This window comes from Gopherus flavomarginatus, chromosome 13 (assembly GCF_025201925.1).
Source record: "Gopherus flavomarginatus isolate rGopFla2 chromosome 13, rGopFla2.mat.asm, whole genome shotgun sequence".
NCBI classification, from domain to species: Eukaryota; Metazoa; Chordata; order Testudines; family Testudinidae; genus Gopherus; species Gopherus flavomarginatus.
The window spans coordinates 4,823,522-4,839,700 of NC_066629.1; the positions used below are offsets into that span (position 1 = coordinate 4,823,522).

At 48.2% G+C, this 16,179-nt stretch overlaps 1 protein-coding gene across 10 annotated transcripts in view; it reads left to right on the top strand.

Annotated features, from left to right (window-relative positions):
• The window catches only part of LOC127033659 (gametocyte-specific factor 1-like), a 187,918-nt gene that overhangs the window by 55,142 nt on the left and 116,597 nt on the right, over positions 1-16,179 (top strand). The gene's annotated exons all lie outside the window — the stretch shown is intronic.

Below are 16,179 nucleotides of genomic sequence, written 5' to 3' on the forward strand. Positions count from 1 at the left end.
GGGCCAGATTCCATTTACATTCCACACCTAATCTACCTAGGTATCCAGCAAACAGAGCTGTGTTGTCCAAGTGATAGATTTTGGCTGGGGTTGGGTTACAAAGCACTTGAATGTAGGGGTTATGGGGGATGAAATGTTGTCCTTATTGTATGAGTAAAGGGCAGTAGAACTGTAGCCTGTGGTGATTTGAAGACATCAAGAGAGAGGATGGGGACCTGTTCCTCTCCACTGTTTAAAGACAGAGCTGATTAGGCTCCATAGATAGTCTTTTGTTCTGTTAAGTGACCACTGAAGCTGAAATCACTGACAATCAGGTCTAAGTGCTTAGTCCTGTTGTGAGGACAGTGTTCCTGTGGGTAGAGTGTTTTTGTGTAAGAGATAACCCCGACTGCACTAGCAGCGAGTGAGGTTCCCACATTGAGAGCTCAGCTGAAATCACTGAGAGCTGGTGGAACCTCAAGAGACCAACTCGCAGAGGTCACAGTGGCAGATGGCAGCCGAAGGTGACTGTGCAGGGCCATTGGCAACAGAGTGGTGGAGTGAACTGTGGCACAACGAACAGATGTGGCCAGAGTGAACAGTGAGCAACTGGGGGAACAAGCAAAGTGCCTTTTTATCCCCCACCTGGAAGGTGTACTCACGTGAAAGCACCTCTGAACTCTGAGTCTCCACTGACCAAGGACAAAACCTGTGAGTGGAGTGCGGTGGAGGGAAAAAGTGAGGGGCATGTTAAATAAACATTTGTTTGTTGGACTATATTTTAATCACTTTGCTCCAGAATGCTAGATTTGTGACTGGGAATGGAAACTTATATAAATATGTTTCCTAGTAGGCCAAGAGTTTTAAAATGCATTATTTGCCAAGGTTGTTATCTCACATTGTTGCTATCTTGGGAGGTCATTATATTGGGGAGTTTCTGTACTAAACATTTTTATTATTATAATTAATTTTTACATAAGAATGGTCATACTGGGTCAGACCAATGGTCCATATAGCCCAGTACCCTGTCTTCCAACAGTGGCCAATGCCAGGTGCTTCAGAGGGAATGAAGAGAACAGGTAATCATCAAGTGACCATCCCCTGTTGCCCATTTCCAGCTTCTGGCAAACAGGCTAGGGACACTCAGAGCATGGTGTTGCATCCCTCCCCATCCTGGCTAATAGCCACAGATGGACCTGTTCTCCAGGAATTTATCTAGTTCTTTTTTATAATCCTATTATAATTTTGGTCTTCACAGCATCCCCTGGCAAAGAGTTCCCTGGGTTGACTTTATATTGTGTGAAGAAGTACTTCCTTTCATTTTTTAAAAACCTGTTGCCTATTAATTTCATTGGGTGGCTGCTAGTTCTTCTGTTATGTGAAGGATTAAATAAAATTTCCTTATTCACTTTCTTCACACCAGTCAAGATTTTGTAGACCTCTATCATATCCCCATTAGTCATCTCTTGTCTAAGCTGAAAATTCCCAGTCATTTAAATCTCTCCTCCTCTTTCATACCCCTGATCATTTTAGTTGCCCATCTTTGTACCTTTTCCAATTCCAATACATATATTTTTAGGATGGGTGACCAGATCTGCACACAGTATTCAAGGTGTGGGCGTACCATGGATTTATATAGAGGCATTGTGATGTTTTCTGTCTTCTTATCTATCCCTTTCTTAATGATTCCCAACATTGTTTGCTTTTGTGACTGCTGCTGCACATTGAGTGGATGTTTCAGAGAACTATCCACAGTGACTCCAAGATCTCTTTCGTGAGTGTTAACAGCTAATTCAGATGCCATCATTTTGTATGTATAGTTGAGATTGCTTTCCCATGTGCATTACTTTGCATTTATCAACATTGAATTTAATTTGCCATTTTGTTGCCATGTCACCCAGTTTTGTGAGATCCCTTTGTAGCTCTTAGTAGTCTGCCTGGAACTTAACTGCCTTGAATAGTTTTGTATCATCTGCAAATTTTGCCATCTCACTGTTTACCCAGTTTTCCAGATGAATATGTAGAACCGTACTGGTCCCAGTACTGACTCCTCAAGGATACCACTATTTATCTCTCTCCTTTCTGAAAACTGATAATTTATTCCTACCCTTTGTTTCCCATCTTTTAACCAGTTACTGATCCATGAGAGGACTGCCCTCTTATCCCATGATGGCTTACTTTTCAAAAGTCAATTTAAATTAAATACATTTTTTTAATTTTTTTTTGTCAAATCTAGATCTGTTATGTGTTTTGGTGTATCTTGCATTTTCCTTATGTTAAATTTGCATAATCTTAACAAAACATTTACTTTATTCATATCTCTTTTAAATATGTCATTGGACCGGAACCCCCCCCTGTAAATTCGAACACCCCCCGTAATTTCAATTCCTGGGGAAACCACTGCAGGAAGCCCCACTCGGAGGGAAAGTGAGAGAGACCCGGCACCCCTGGGCTGCAGGGGGAGCTTTGGCCCCAGGCTGCACCCAGCAGAGCTGGCTGCGATTCCCGCCCGGGGTCCAGGAAAGCTGCCACCAGTCCTGGTGGGGGCGGGATCACGTTACCCCCCATCTGCTGCTTTGTTTTGCTGCCCCTGGCCGTGCTGGTGTGGATGGAGGCTGCAGCTCAGGGAGATCTGAGGGGAGTAGATGGAGGGGGCAGAAGGTGGGCAGGGGCCAAACTGAATGCAGGGTGGGGGGGCCCAGCAGGGAGCTGGGGAAGGAGCGGGGCCCAGGGGCACAATCAGGGCGGGGTGGGGGTGCAGCACAGGCCCTGGCTCTAGGCTGGTGGCTCTGCCACCCCCCCCACCCCGGTGTCAAGAGGTTTCCATCCTATCCAGGGTATACAGTCTGGTTTAATGGCTCTCAGCACCCCCCACTGTACAGACTGTTTCAGCCACCCTGCCTGGAACTAGGAGCTGGGGATAAGAAAGGGGAACAGCCGGCAGGGGGTGAACCTAGGGCTGGGGAGGCAAGCCCCTTCCCCGCACTCTAGGGGCAGAACTCCAGCCTCTGAGCACCCCCAATATCCCCCCCACCTGCTGAGCACGTGGCCCCAGCCTCCTCGTCCCTGAAGCCCAGGGAGGGCGCACAGCCCCAGCCTGAGCCCTGGGGGCAGCCTAAGGAGAAGCCTGACCCGCTCCTCACAGGGGCCCTGCACCCCACCTCCACAGTCAACTGTGACTCTCAGCCAGCTTGGAAAACAGAAGGTTTTTTGGTCACTGGGAACACAGCATAGAACAGAGCTTGTTAGCACAGAAATCAGGAGCTCTCAGCAAAATCCATCTGGGGGGGAATCCAGAGTCCCAAGCCCTGGATTCTCCCCACTGAGTCCCAAACCAGGAAACTGATCTGCTTTCAGCGTCCCCTCCTCAGTGACATCCAGCTGCCCCATCCTTCGTGCTTTCTGTCTTCCCCAGGAAAACAGGTCACCTGGCCTCCCCCTTCTCTTTGTTCTGCACCACCTTGCAGAGGACCAGTTCCGGCCACTGTTTGCCAGGATACAGAATCTTGACCATTCTCTATGCCGGGGTGGGCAAACTTTTTGGCTTGAGGGCCACATCGGGGTTCAAAATTGTATGGAGGGCCAGGTAGGGAAAACTGTGCCTCCCCAAACAGCCTGGCCCTGCTGCCTATCTGACCCCTTTCCACTTCCCACTCCCTGACTGTCCCTCTCAGAATCCCTGACCCATCAAAACCCCCCTGCTCCTTGATTGCTCACTACCACCTCCAGAGACCCAACCACCACTAACATCTCCCAATACTCCACCCGCTATCTAAGCCCCCCTGCTCCTTGTCCTCTGACCACCTCTCCACAGACCCCCCTTCCCCAACCCCCCCAAGACCCTACCTACTATCCAATCCCCACCCGCTCCCTGTCCCCTGACTGCCCCGAACCCCATCCACACCCCCACTCCCTGAGAGAGCCTCAGGATTCCCCACCCCATCAATGCCCCACTCCCGTGCCCCATCCTCTGATCACCACCCCAGAACCTCTACCCCATCCAACCGCTCCCTGATTCCTGTCCCCGGGACTTCCTGCCCCTTACCCAACCCCTTGGCTCTGGCCCCAGCCCCCTTAGTACGCTGCTCAGAGCAGCGACCAGAGCCAGACTCGCTGCCCTGCGGCCCTGCCAACCCGAGCGCTGCCCGTCTGACAGCGTGGCTGCGGAGGGAAAGCAGGGGAGGGGCCAGGAGACACTTCCCCCGTGAGCTCAGGGGTCGGACAGTAGGGGCCCATGGGCTGCAGTTTTCCCACCCCTCCTTTATACCCAGGCAGCCACTCTGCTGTCACACCTGCCATCTAGAGGTCTCCACAATGAGCACACACCTGTATCCCACCAGTTCAATACTTGAGTAACACATGGGGAAACAGAGGCGCACACAGTATTCAGAGAAAACATTAAGAACATTCCTGCTTCACACCCCTCTGAGACCAGCCCCAGGGGCACTTTCTCCAGTGGCTGGAACCACTCTAACCATACCAGCCCCTGAGCCTGGGGAAAGGGCTGGAGATGTGGAGGGAAATGACTCTGCACAAAGGGCCCCTTTCAGGGATCAGCTGGGGAGTTTGGCCTACAAGGCGAGGGGCTCCCTGTGTCTGTGAGTCCCAGAGCTGCTGCCCTCAGTGGCACAGCCGGGTTCAACCCCCGCATTACCAGTGTCTGTAGCTGAGCTGCCTGATGAGAGCAAAGGCCCACGGCAATGGGGCAGTCACCCGTTCTCCCAGGGCGAGGGAGGAAGGTCAAAAGGGAGAGCAGAGAGAGTGGAAGGGCAGCAGGAGCAGGAAGTGGGGAGGGAGGTTCCCAGCTCCCAGCCCTCCCCGGCTCCATTCCCTGCATCCCCGGGGCAGTCAGCTCTCCTGGCAAGAAGGGGAGGAGCTGAGGGAGGAAAAGCCAGTTGCTGACTCTGCTGAGCACCGCCCGACCGAGGGAGATGGGGGAGAGCTAGAGGAGTTACAATACACCGTGGGGCAGTGCCCTAAAGTGACACCTTTGATTCTGCTCTTTTCCCAGCGTTTGGCTCAGAGCTACTGTTCTGGGGAGGTTTAGAAGGGACTTGGTGGGGTTAGTTCTAATGGGGAAGGAGGGGGATGGCCCAGTAGCATAGCTGGGAGGGAGCAGGGGGAGCGGCCGCTCCCACTGAGCACATTCTCCAAAAGTGGTGCCTTACACGCTGACTCCGTGGGGTCTCCGAGTCGGGAGCACCCAAAGGGAAAAATTGATGGGTGCTGAGCACCCACCAACAGCTCCCTGGGCCAGCTCACCTCTGCCTCTGCTTCGCCTCCTTCCCTGAGCACGCTGCCGTGTTCTGCTTTTCCTCCTGGCTCCCTAGCGGTTGCGCTGCGAAACAGCTGATTTGTGCGGCAAGCCGGAGAGGGAGAGAGATGGGGAAATGCTGCGTGCTGGGAAAGAGGCGGGGCCAGGGTGGGTATTTGAGGAGGGTTCCAATAGGGGCAGGGAGAGGCGGGGTTGGGATGGGGTCAGGCCAGGTCAGCGCAAGCTCCCACTGGCACCAAGAAAAGTTGGCGCCTGTGGCTGAGTGACAAAATAACGGAAGGGAAAAAAAGCACCAACAAAAGAACACTGATGGAAGAGTGCATTCCGATACAGGTACCTCCAAATAATTTTTGAGCGGTGTCATTTTCTTCTGGACAAGCTTCCATCACATAATCAAATGCGGCAGAAATGTTGTCTGTACACTTGTGACACTTACCACTACAGCATTAGTCAGTCTTGTAACACGTGAATCCCTTGCAAGCGCCAAGAGGCCCACATTTTTTTAAACTTTTTGTCTTCGCCCTTTTATCGGCGCTTTTTTCATCGGTTGACATGTGCACTCACTCACCCAGGCACCCACACAAAAATTGTTTCCTGCAGTATAAACAAATGCTGAATCCTTTGGATGATTTCACATAGTTCAATCTGTTTGATTACTTCTTAGTGTGCGGCTTGTTTTTGCTTCTCCTCTAGTTTCGAATAAAATGGCGCCTTTTCAACAAATCATGTAACACTTTTCTAACGAAATTCGATGGGCCTCAAATTCATAGAGCTGTGAAATTGACCTGGCTGCCTTGGGGAGAGTTTGTTTTTAAATTGTGATTTATTTAAAAAACATATATTGTTCATATTTATTTTATTTGTTTCTGATAAGGGATGGATAAGCGCACTATGAAGAAGAAACTATCGGAGGGAGTAGAAAGAAGATGAAGGAAGATGCAAATTGAGTAAAAGTATTGTCAAAATATGTCAGGTTGGAGACCAACTTTTCATTCAATAAGCCCGCGACATCTTTTGCACCAGAGGTGCAATATTTTGAAGACTTGCTACCTACCTTCAGCCAAGGACCTGGAGATGGTGCCCTGGCCGTTGCGCCTTCACCAGAGATAAAACCCTCTGAAGACTTGCTAGTACCTACCTTCAACCTAGGAGCTGATTACAGCATCCGGGCTGCTGCGTCTGAACAGGTAGTGGAAGTGGAGTCCTCAGAAGACCTGATTACTTCAGCAGGCTATTATGCAGAGGACAAGAATGACAATGTAAGACTCTGTGCTATCGTTGACACACATAGGGAATACCCAACAGATCTACACTTGTTTTGTGATACACCTGTAACACCTGATCTAGTACATGCTCTGATTGAGTTAGGCCCTTGTCAGCCAGGACTTCAAGATAATTTTGACAATTTTCCAAAAGATGAAGCTAGACGTCATTTCAGTGCAACTTGGCACATACAAAAACAACTAAAAAGTGCTTGTACAATTCACCGGCACTGGCTGATTTACTTACCAAGAGCAAACATGATTTGTTTTGCTTGTTGGCTTTTTGCAAATCGGCCAAATACTTGGAGTGATCCAAAAACTGGTTGAAGGATTTTGCTACAGGTATACACAAAATTGAAAAACATCACAAAAGTGAAAGTCACAAAAAAGCAGAGAAAGAACTTTTCCTTACCAAATTCCGTTGGTTCAGCGATAGAACAATCTCGGCTGGTCTAACGGCGGAAGGGAAAGAGAGAGAAAAAAATAGGATGATTTTATGATGTATTATAGATGCAGTTCTCTTTTTGGGAATTCAGGGATTGGCATTCCATGATCATGGCGAGTATCGAGGTTTAGGTTCCCCAAGTATAAATGAAGGCAATTTTTTGGAACTTATTAAGCTGTTGGCTAAAAATGATACATTACTGGAACAACATTTATTACGGAGTGATCGAAATGCAACATATCTCAGTCCTGACATACAAAATGATCTGACACAGTCCTTAGCAGCTGAGCTTCTCTCAAAGATAGTAGCTGAAATCAAGGTAGCTAAGTACTTTGCCATAATTGTTGACTCTACTATTGATATCAGCAGCACTGATCAATTTTCTTTATCCTTAAGATATGTAACAGTAAACGGTGATGCAGTGGAACGCTTTATACAGTTCAGTGAATTACCTGGAGCAAGTGCTGAAGATTTTTTCAAGGTTCTTCTTTCATCAATCAAAAACTTGGGGCTGTCAATAATGATGTGTTACGGTCAGTCTTACGGTGGAGCAAGCACCATGTCGGCTGAAATATCAAATCTCCAAACTAGCATACTGGAAATTGTTCCAAATGCACTCTTTATGCACTGCTGTGCACATAATTTTAATTTAATTCTGACTGATGTATTAAGCTCCAATATTCAAACTCGGTTGTTTTTTTGGAACTCTAGAATGTCTGTATACTCTTTTTCTTCTGGCAGTTTACCTCATATTTCAATACTAAAGGAAGAACAATGCAATCTTATTGAATCTTTTGCATTAACTCTAAAGAAACTTTGTGATACCAGATGGGCATCTAGAAAGTCAGCAGTAGAAGCAGTCTTGAAAAATTTACCAGCACTAGTAATTGCCCTGCAAACAATTGTGGATGGTGAGATAAAATCCTGTACTCCTAAACAGCTCAGTGAGGCAAAGAGTATTCTGGCAACACTCAATACTTACGAATTCTTAGTTCTTCTTATATTCTGGAGTAAAGTGCTAGAGAAGGCTTTCCGTTTAGCCACATCTTTACAGAAAAGTGGTCTAGATCTGGTAAAAGCTTCTCATTTGATTCAGATTTTTGAAAAGGATATGAAAAACATACGAAGTGAATTTGAATCTAAATTCAAACAAATTGAGAATGAAGCAACCAAGTTGGGTCGAAAATGTGATATTACTACAGACTATAAGCAGCACAGAATACGTAAGAGAAAAAGATTCCATGAGGAAATTGCGGAGGATGAAGAAGGAATATTTGATGCCCAGGAGAAATTCATAGTTGAATCTTACTTAGTGTCCTTAGATTCTATTATAAATAGTACGAGTAAAAGATTCGAGCATTTTAAAAACGTGGCTGCCAAATTTAGTGGTTTAGATCCAAAGCATTTTGACAATGCGGACAATGTGAACAAATTAGAAATTTTGGCAGACGTACTCAGATGTTATTCACAGTCAAACCGCAGTTGTGGAAGAGTTTCTTTCCTTTAAAGACATGTACAAAGCGATAATGAGCACTAGCGGTTCGGTAAAGTCAAGTGTCGACGAGAAACTCACCATCAACAGTGTGCTGAAATTCATGATCGCCAATGATATGTGTTCCATTTTTCCTAACTTTTCGAGGTCGTACCACATTTTTCTGACCTTGCTAATAAGTAGTGCAGTTGCGGAACGACCCTTCAGCCGACTGAAACTTATAAAGTCCTACCTGCCCTCTACAATGGGTGAAGATAGCCCCCGACTCCCTCATCACCGTGCTCAGGGTCTGCGGTTCCTGGAACTGTGAACAGCTACCGCTGTCCCTCCCGCAGCTCTCCCCCGCACTGCCTCAGCGCTCTGCGGGGGAGGGGCTGTGCGCGGCAGTGTGTTTTGCCTCCATGTGGAGCCAGTGTCTGATCGACATGGGCATGGTAAGGGGTGTCCCGGGGGACAGTCAGGGAGCAGGGGGAGGGTTGGATGGGTCGGGAGTTCTGGGGTACTATCGGGGTAGGGAGTGATTGGATGGGGCATGAGAGTCCTGAGGGTCTGTCTAGGGGCAGGGGTGTGGATAAGGGTTGGGGCAGTCAGGGGACAGGTAGGGGGGTGTCAGGAGGGGGCAGTTAAGGGACAAGGAGCAGAGAGGCTTAGGTAGGGGGTGGGGTTCTGGGAGGCAGTTAGAGGCAGGGGTACCAAGAGGGGGCAGTTGGGAGACAAGGGGGGGTTAGAGGTTCTGACGGGGGCAGTTGGGGTGAGAAGTGGGAGAGAGTGGATGGGGGCAGGGCTAGGGCAGGGCTCTCCCCTCTTTTTTTGATTGTAGAAAGATGGTACCCCTAGGCGAGGGAGAAGCAGGGGGGGCGCATGGGGGCTGGCAGCCGCATACATCCACTGCAGCCTTCAGGAGCCCCACTAGCGGCACCGCCACCTTTGCAGTGCTGCTGTCCCCCTCCACCACCCTAGCTCCTCCATGGCTGGGGCTCGCTGCTGCCGCAAGCCTTTGTTCTGGCTTGCCACTGCCTCTGGAAGGCGGCTCCTCCCTGCCGAGCTGCTGCAGCGGCCCAAGCCCGGCAAAGCCAGTGAGTGGACTCGGGGCGGAAGCCACTGGGGTGGGGTGAGGAGGGCTCGTGGGGGGGGCTGTGCACCCTCCAGGGGAGTTCAGGAGGCGGGGAGGGAGGAACCTGGTCTGGGGAGCAGCCCCTGGACACGGCTGGCCCCTGGGGTCTATAAAGGCTTGTTGGGATTTGCCCCTCAATGAACTGAAGTGCAAGGGGCGGGAGCGCAAGGTGGAAGTTTTGCCCAGGGTGCAAAATATCCTTGCACTGGCCCTGCCTCAGGGGGTGCGTGCACCCCAGGTGAAGAACCACTGCACTAAACTGATATCTGCATTTTCATTTAATTTTAAATGAAGCTTCTTAAACATTTTAATAAACTTGTTTACTTTACATACAACAATAGTTTATAGACTTAAACAGAGAGACCTTTTAAAAATGTTAACATGTATTACCAGCACGCGAAACCTGAAATTAGAGTGAATCAATGAAGACTCGACACACCACTTCTGAAAGGTTGCTGACCCCTGATCTAGACCATTCCTGGCAGGTGTTTGTCAGGTGCCTGACTCCTCGACAAGTCAATTTTTATCCCTTGCTCAGAACCTGGCTGCCCCCTCCTCTGATTTGCCCCCTTTGCCTCTTTTTAACCCCTCTAAAAAGCACTCGGCACAATCTTACACTTAGTAAGGGCAGGATGAAGGGCAGTGGCTTCAGCAGATGTTACTGAGCATGCTCAGTTCACTGTAAGTTGCACGTTCCTACAGGGAGCAGTTTTCTGTACTGCGCCTGCGGGAGAGTTAATGAATCCACCCCAATGGGCGACAGCAGCTATGTCTGTGGAAGAAGATCAAAAAATAAATAAATGCCAATTGACTCTCCTTCGGCAGGAGGCAGGCAAATGGGAAATGCCAGCCTGAGGGATTTTCCTGGCAGATAAGATTTCCAACTCTCCCGGACCAGATGCCATTGCCACAAATGGTCTTTGCTCCAGGAGAACTGGCAACCCTAGTGTCAGATAAAAAATTTTCTTCACAGACCCTAGAAGAGGCTAAAAAGCTGAAGAATAATCTGCTCTGGTCTGAGCATGAGCAGCAGGTATAACAGGCCAGGGGAAGGGAGGTAAAGCAACACTAATTGAAGCATGAAAGGACATAGGAATCTTTAAAGCATCTGGTATGTAAACATATTGTGACTCCAGCTGCAACAGTGTCATAAGATTGCCTCTTTGAACTTGCAGCATTACCTCCTGCAAATGGAAACAAACTTCTTTCTTTAAGCAATTGGCTGAAAAAGAAGTAGCATCGGGTGGAGTTATGGACTCTGAAATTTTACATTGGTTACTTTTTGAATGAAGGTATTTTTTACGTAATTCTCCATTTGTAAGTTCAGCTTTCATGATCAAGGGATTGCACAAGAGTGCTTGTGATAGGTGAATTGAAAGATATGATTTCTTTTGGGGGTGTTTTAAAGTGCAAATACTTGTAATTAAAAAAAAATAATTGATCTCTGTACACTTTGTATTCTGTGTTATAATTGAAATCAATATACAGTAACTATTCACTTAAAGTCGTCCCTGTTAACATTGTTTCATTGTTCCATTGCTGATCAATTTGGGATCATGCTCATTTAAAATTGTGCAATGCTCCCTTCTAATGTCATTTGGCAGCTGCCAATTTAGGAACCTTGGGAAATTTTACCATCAAAATGTTGGTGCTGAGTGAGTGAGTGTAGGCCCCTGCAGAGTTAGGAGCAGCTAGGCAGAGGTTTTCTGGATTTCAGTGGCACCTAATTCTGGGAGTCAGTGCTCAAAACCTGGGCTTTAGGCATCTAAGTCGCATTGGGGAATCTAGCTCATGACCACTTCATGCCTCAGTTTCCCATCTGTGAACTAGGGATAACATCACTTACCGTCACTGTAAAGTGCTTGAACTCTGCAGAAGAAAAGTGCTATGTAAGCACTAGGGGAGATGAGGGTGATGGAATGGCCCATGAGTCTCCACATGTCCATGACCTGCCATCACAGGGAAAGACAGAAGCTTAGATACAGGCAATTGTTTCTCATTTTGACTTTCTGGGCTGGTGTATCCAGGACCAAGAGCAATTCCTGCTGGCTCAGCTGGGGGCACTAGACAGGGAGATTGGGAAGAAATTAAGTGAAAATGCCAGCAAGTTTTCCAAGCCAATAGCTTGCCTCAACAAGCTGACCAGTGAGCTGGAGGGGCAGGGCCAGCAGCCAGCAAGTGAATTTCTGCAGGTGAGACTTTTCCAGCCACCCAGATCCCTGCACAGAGACAGGACAGCTCCTGAATCCTGGGCACTGGAGTCCAGCACACACAGATCACAGCAGAACTCGGTGTGTGCATGGCAGAGATGGGAATTATAACTCTTCTTTGCAAAGGTACAGATGTGCAGATGTTAGAGATGAAAAGCCCCATTCGCTCAGAGAAGCCATGGCTTTGGGGCCAGGGCAGGGTCTCTATTTCTGGTGTTTGCACCATCCCTTCTGATCCCTGTTGATGCCTGGCAGTTACCCTTTCACTGCTTTGCTTGTTTTCTCTAATGATTTCCATGCAGCCTTTACTGTCCCTGAATAGTCTTGTTTCTTTGGCCGCCTCCCTCTTTCCATTCCCAGGACAGGCTGGTTTATCCTCAGATCTCGGGGCAACCCCCTAGGGATCCACTGCCTGATTCTCACTCCTGCTCTCAGCGTTGTCAGCACAGTCACAGGCTGGTGCTGGCCTGGAGTTCAGTGGGCCAGACCCAGCCAGCCATTTTGATGCAGAACTCCCCAGTGTGCTGAGAGCTGCATTGATAACACCTGTAACCCATGTGCTCTGCTGTGCTGGGGCCTTTCCCAGATTGGATTCCGCAACTGCCAGCATGTTTTGCTCAAATCTCTTCGCCTGGTGCTGCTGCTGCAAACTCAGATCCCTTCCCTCATTCTGCATTTGCTGGAAGGAGGATCTAACTTACCATGCACAGAGCAATCGCCCTGTATCCCAGAGAACGACAGCCCCACCCCACTCTGTGACGTATTAGTCTGAGCGCTCTTTTCTCTCTCTTTCCCCTCTAGGACATCAGAGGCACCTCCACCAGACATGTGGCACCTTCTCACTCCTCCCTCACACTTCTTGAGACAGGGCAGAGCTTGGACACCAGGTGAAAGCCACCTCTCCCTTCAGCAGAGTGTGGACAGGAGCCACATTTCCGCTACTTTCACTTTGTTCAAGTTAACCTTGAGCTTCTCACTCTGTGAACAAAATGGTGGATTTATCCCTCCTGTGGGAAAGATTAGGAACTTGTTACATCCCTGGGGGATTGGCTGCCTGTGGACACTAGGGATGGAATATGGGCCTTTCCCTGCTACGTTTCTGCTTACCATAGGCACTGACTTGGATTTGTCCCTGGAGGTGCTCCACCCCGCTTTGCACCTGTTATATCTGTGGGGGTTTGAGCTCCGGGGCATCCATGGGGTCAGCACCTCTGCTGCTTCCAATCATGGGACCGAGCAGTGATCAGGTATAAACAGTGACTTACAATGAGACTTAGCCACGTCCTGCTGTTAACGGGTAGGTCGGTAAGGCCTAAATTGACAGCAGTGGCCTAATTTTGGGGGTGTCGGTTTATCTCCTCGAAATACAGGAGTTCAAGGCACATGTTCTACCTGCATTTGCAACTGCAGCCGGAGTCAGTGGATGCTGTGGGTGCCCAGCCCCTTGGAGAACCAGCCCCTAAGCACTTAAGTCAGTACCCAAATTTGGACCCTAAATCAAAAGACATTCTTGACCTTTGGACCCAGCCCATCATTGTCCTCTGGCTCCTGGGCCAGCCAGCACAGCTGTTTGTGCCTCCTCCCCAGCAGCTGCAGGCACAGTTAGTGCTCCTGGGAGGGGCGGGAGGGAGTGGGGTTGGGGCAGGGACAGGCTGGAAGAGGAAGGGGCGGAAAGGGATAGAGGAGTGTGGCCAGGGTGAAGCTGCATCTCTTGTCCTCTGCACCCTGGCAACGCCTCTGAAGTTAATCAGCAAGCTGCTGCCAGGGAGTTCCCTCCATCCTGAGCCCTGTTGTGTGTCCTCCTTGCTCTATAGGGATGGGGTAAGTGGGGGGCAGGAGCAGGGAGGAGGGGGACACTGTGACATTAGCCCCCCTCTCTTCCTTCCCTTCCCCCAACACAGCAAGCAGGAGTCTTGGGGAGGAGCTCCAAGGCAGAGGGCACGAGCAGCACATGGCAGTGGGGGAGGGACAGCTGAATGCCCCAGCAATTGATAGCCTGCTGGGCAGCTGATGCACAGGGAACTTATGGGAGCTGATGAGGGGCTGCCAGTCCACCCTGCTTCCAAGCCCCCACAAGCTAGTTGCAAAAGGCTGCTCTTCCTGCAAGCAGTGGACAAAGCAGCCAGCTGCCAACCCGTTAGAAGGGAGCATTGCACAACTTCAAACAAGCATGTTCCCTAACTGATCAGCAACGGAACAACGCAACAGTAACTGGGACAACTTTAAGTGAGGCGTTACTGTATTTGCCTTCTGGTTTCTCCAATCTTTCAAATGCGATCTGAGCGCAGCCTAAAGTTTTTCTCTGCAACCAAGAAAGCCAGAAACTTCCTTTGTTTAGGAAAGGAAAGCCAAGAGTCTCAACTCATCACATGGTTCCAGGAGCTGAGGCTTTCACAAACACATCAAATACAGTGAGACTCCTTATAAAATCGTGAGTGTTGGAAACACCGCAGCTTCTTTACATTGAGCCAGAGCTGCCTTTGTGTACATGAGAATCAGGTCTTTGAAACATTGATATCAGCTTAACCTAGGGTTTGTCTTGTGAATTTCATATCACTGGACTTGGAAGGATTAGACTTTTATTGGTTGATGTCTGTAAATGTTGATTTCACTGTGCACGCACAAACCAGTAAAAAAAATTACTTTGCATATTTTGACATGGGATGTTGAAAATCTCTATTTAATGAAGCTGTTACTTTTTGAATCTGTCTCTACTGTCATTAAATAGTTTGTTTGTCCCAAATATTGTCTGATCCCACCCTAAATCTTCCACCACTGTGAACATTTAAAATGAGAACAATTGGAATGAGATGCTTAAAACCCAGATTTTTGTGCAACGGTGAAAGTTTAAATCAATAAATATAAAATTGCTTAAAAATAAACATCTGTCAAAATTTTATATTACAAATGAATTCTACCAAGCCTGACTATCCTGCCTTAGACACACAGCTCCTCCTCCTCCAGGCTCATCCTCACAGGGGGATGCCTCTGATTGCAGGACCAGAGCTCTAGTGCTACATGTTTCAGTGAATGCTCCAGAGGGAGCCATGGCCGCAGAGAACCCCCTGGAAAGTCTCCAGGAGGAAGCTCCACATCCCATTTGTCTGCAGTATTTCACAGAAGCTGTCACTCTGCAGTGCAGGCAGGTCAGACAGTGCTGGGAGGGATCCCATACAGCCGTCTCCTGTCTGCAGAAACTGTGCAAGGGAGAAATGTCAGGCCCAACAGGCAGCTGGGAAACATGGTAGAAATCGCCAGTCGGCTGAGTTTCCAGGAAGCAAAAGGAGCAGGAGGGAACGGGGTGTGTGGGGAACACCAGAAGGCTCTGAAACTTCTGTTAAGAGGATCAAACTGACATCTGTCTGGTTTGCCATCTGTCCCGGGCTCAGAGAGCTCACACGGTGGTTCCCACAGAGGAGGCTGCCCAGGAGTACAAGGTAGGGAATTGCTGTCAAGTTTAATGGGTAATAACTTTGGATTTTAATTACAGGCTAATTTCACTGAAAGTTCCCTGACACAGGCATGACCCATCATTCAGCTCTGTAAACCCTTCATGGTATGGGAGATACTGTAACAAAATAACTGATTTGACAGAGTGGCAACAGAGGCAAGTCTTTAACCATACCTGATGTGGGAAAATGTCCTCTGAGATTCTGATGGGGATTCCTGAAAATCGTCATCATATACAGAATTCTACCAATCCCAAAGGATCAGACACATCACCCACCAAGTTAATGATACTTCATGTCTTCCCCAAATACCCGCTTACAGCCAATTCTTGTTAACGAACCTTCGATTTACTAAAAGAAGAAAAGACAGTATTGGCTCAAAGGTCATTAGACATAGAAACGTGAACAGAGACCTTAGGTCAGTTTCACCACAGAGATGGTGCGTTAGAATGGAAAAGAGTCCTTTTCAGAATCATTTCGTCACATTCTAGTCCAATGTCCAAATGTTTAATATCAGGGCAGTGCAGAGGGGATTGGAGATCTCAGTCTTACGACTCAAACGCCCCCTGAATAAAGCTTAAGGAGATCGGAGATAAAAAGATCAGGCCTCAAGAGTTTAGAGACACATTCTTGCAGCCTCTCGACAGCAGGCAGCCCTTGGGTGAACAATAGCTTTTGAAAGTAACCTTCTATTTCACAAACACCACAGGTAATAAAACTATACGGATTAACATCAGGTAATTATCCATAAGGCCATTCATAGACAGTTTACCACAAACTTTAAAGAGAGAGATATATACAATGATGTTATTACACCCAAGTTTAATCTAAGTGTTATTTCCCTTTTGTGTGGATTCTCTGATGAGAATCAAGGGCTGACCTCAATATGAAATTTCTCCCACAGATAAAGCACTGATGGGATCTCTCTCCGGCGTGGATTGCTTGATGTCTAA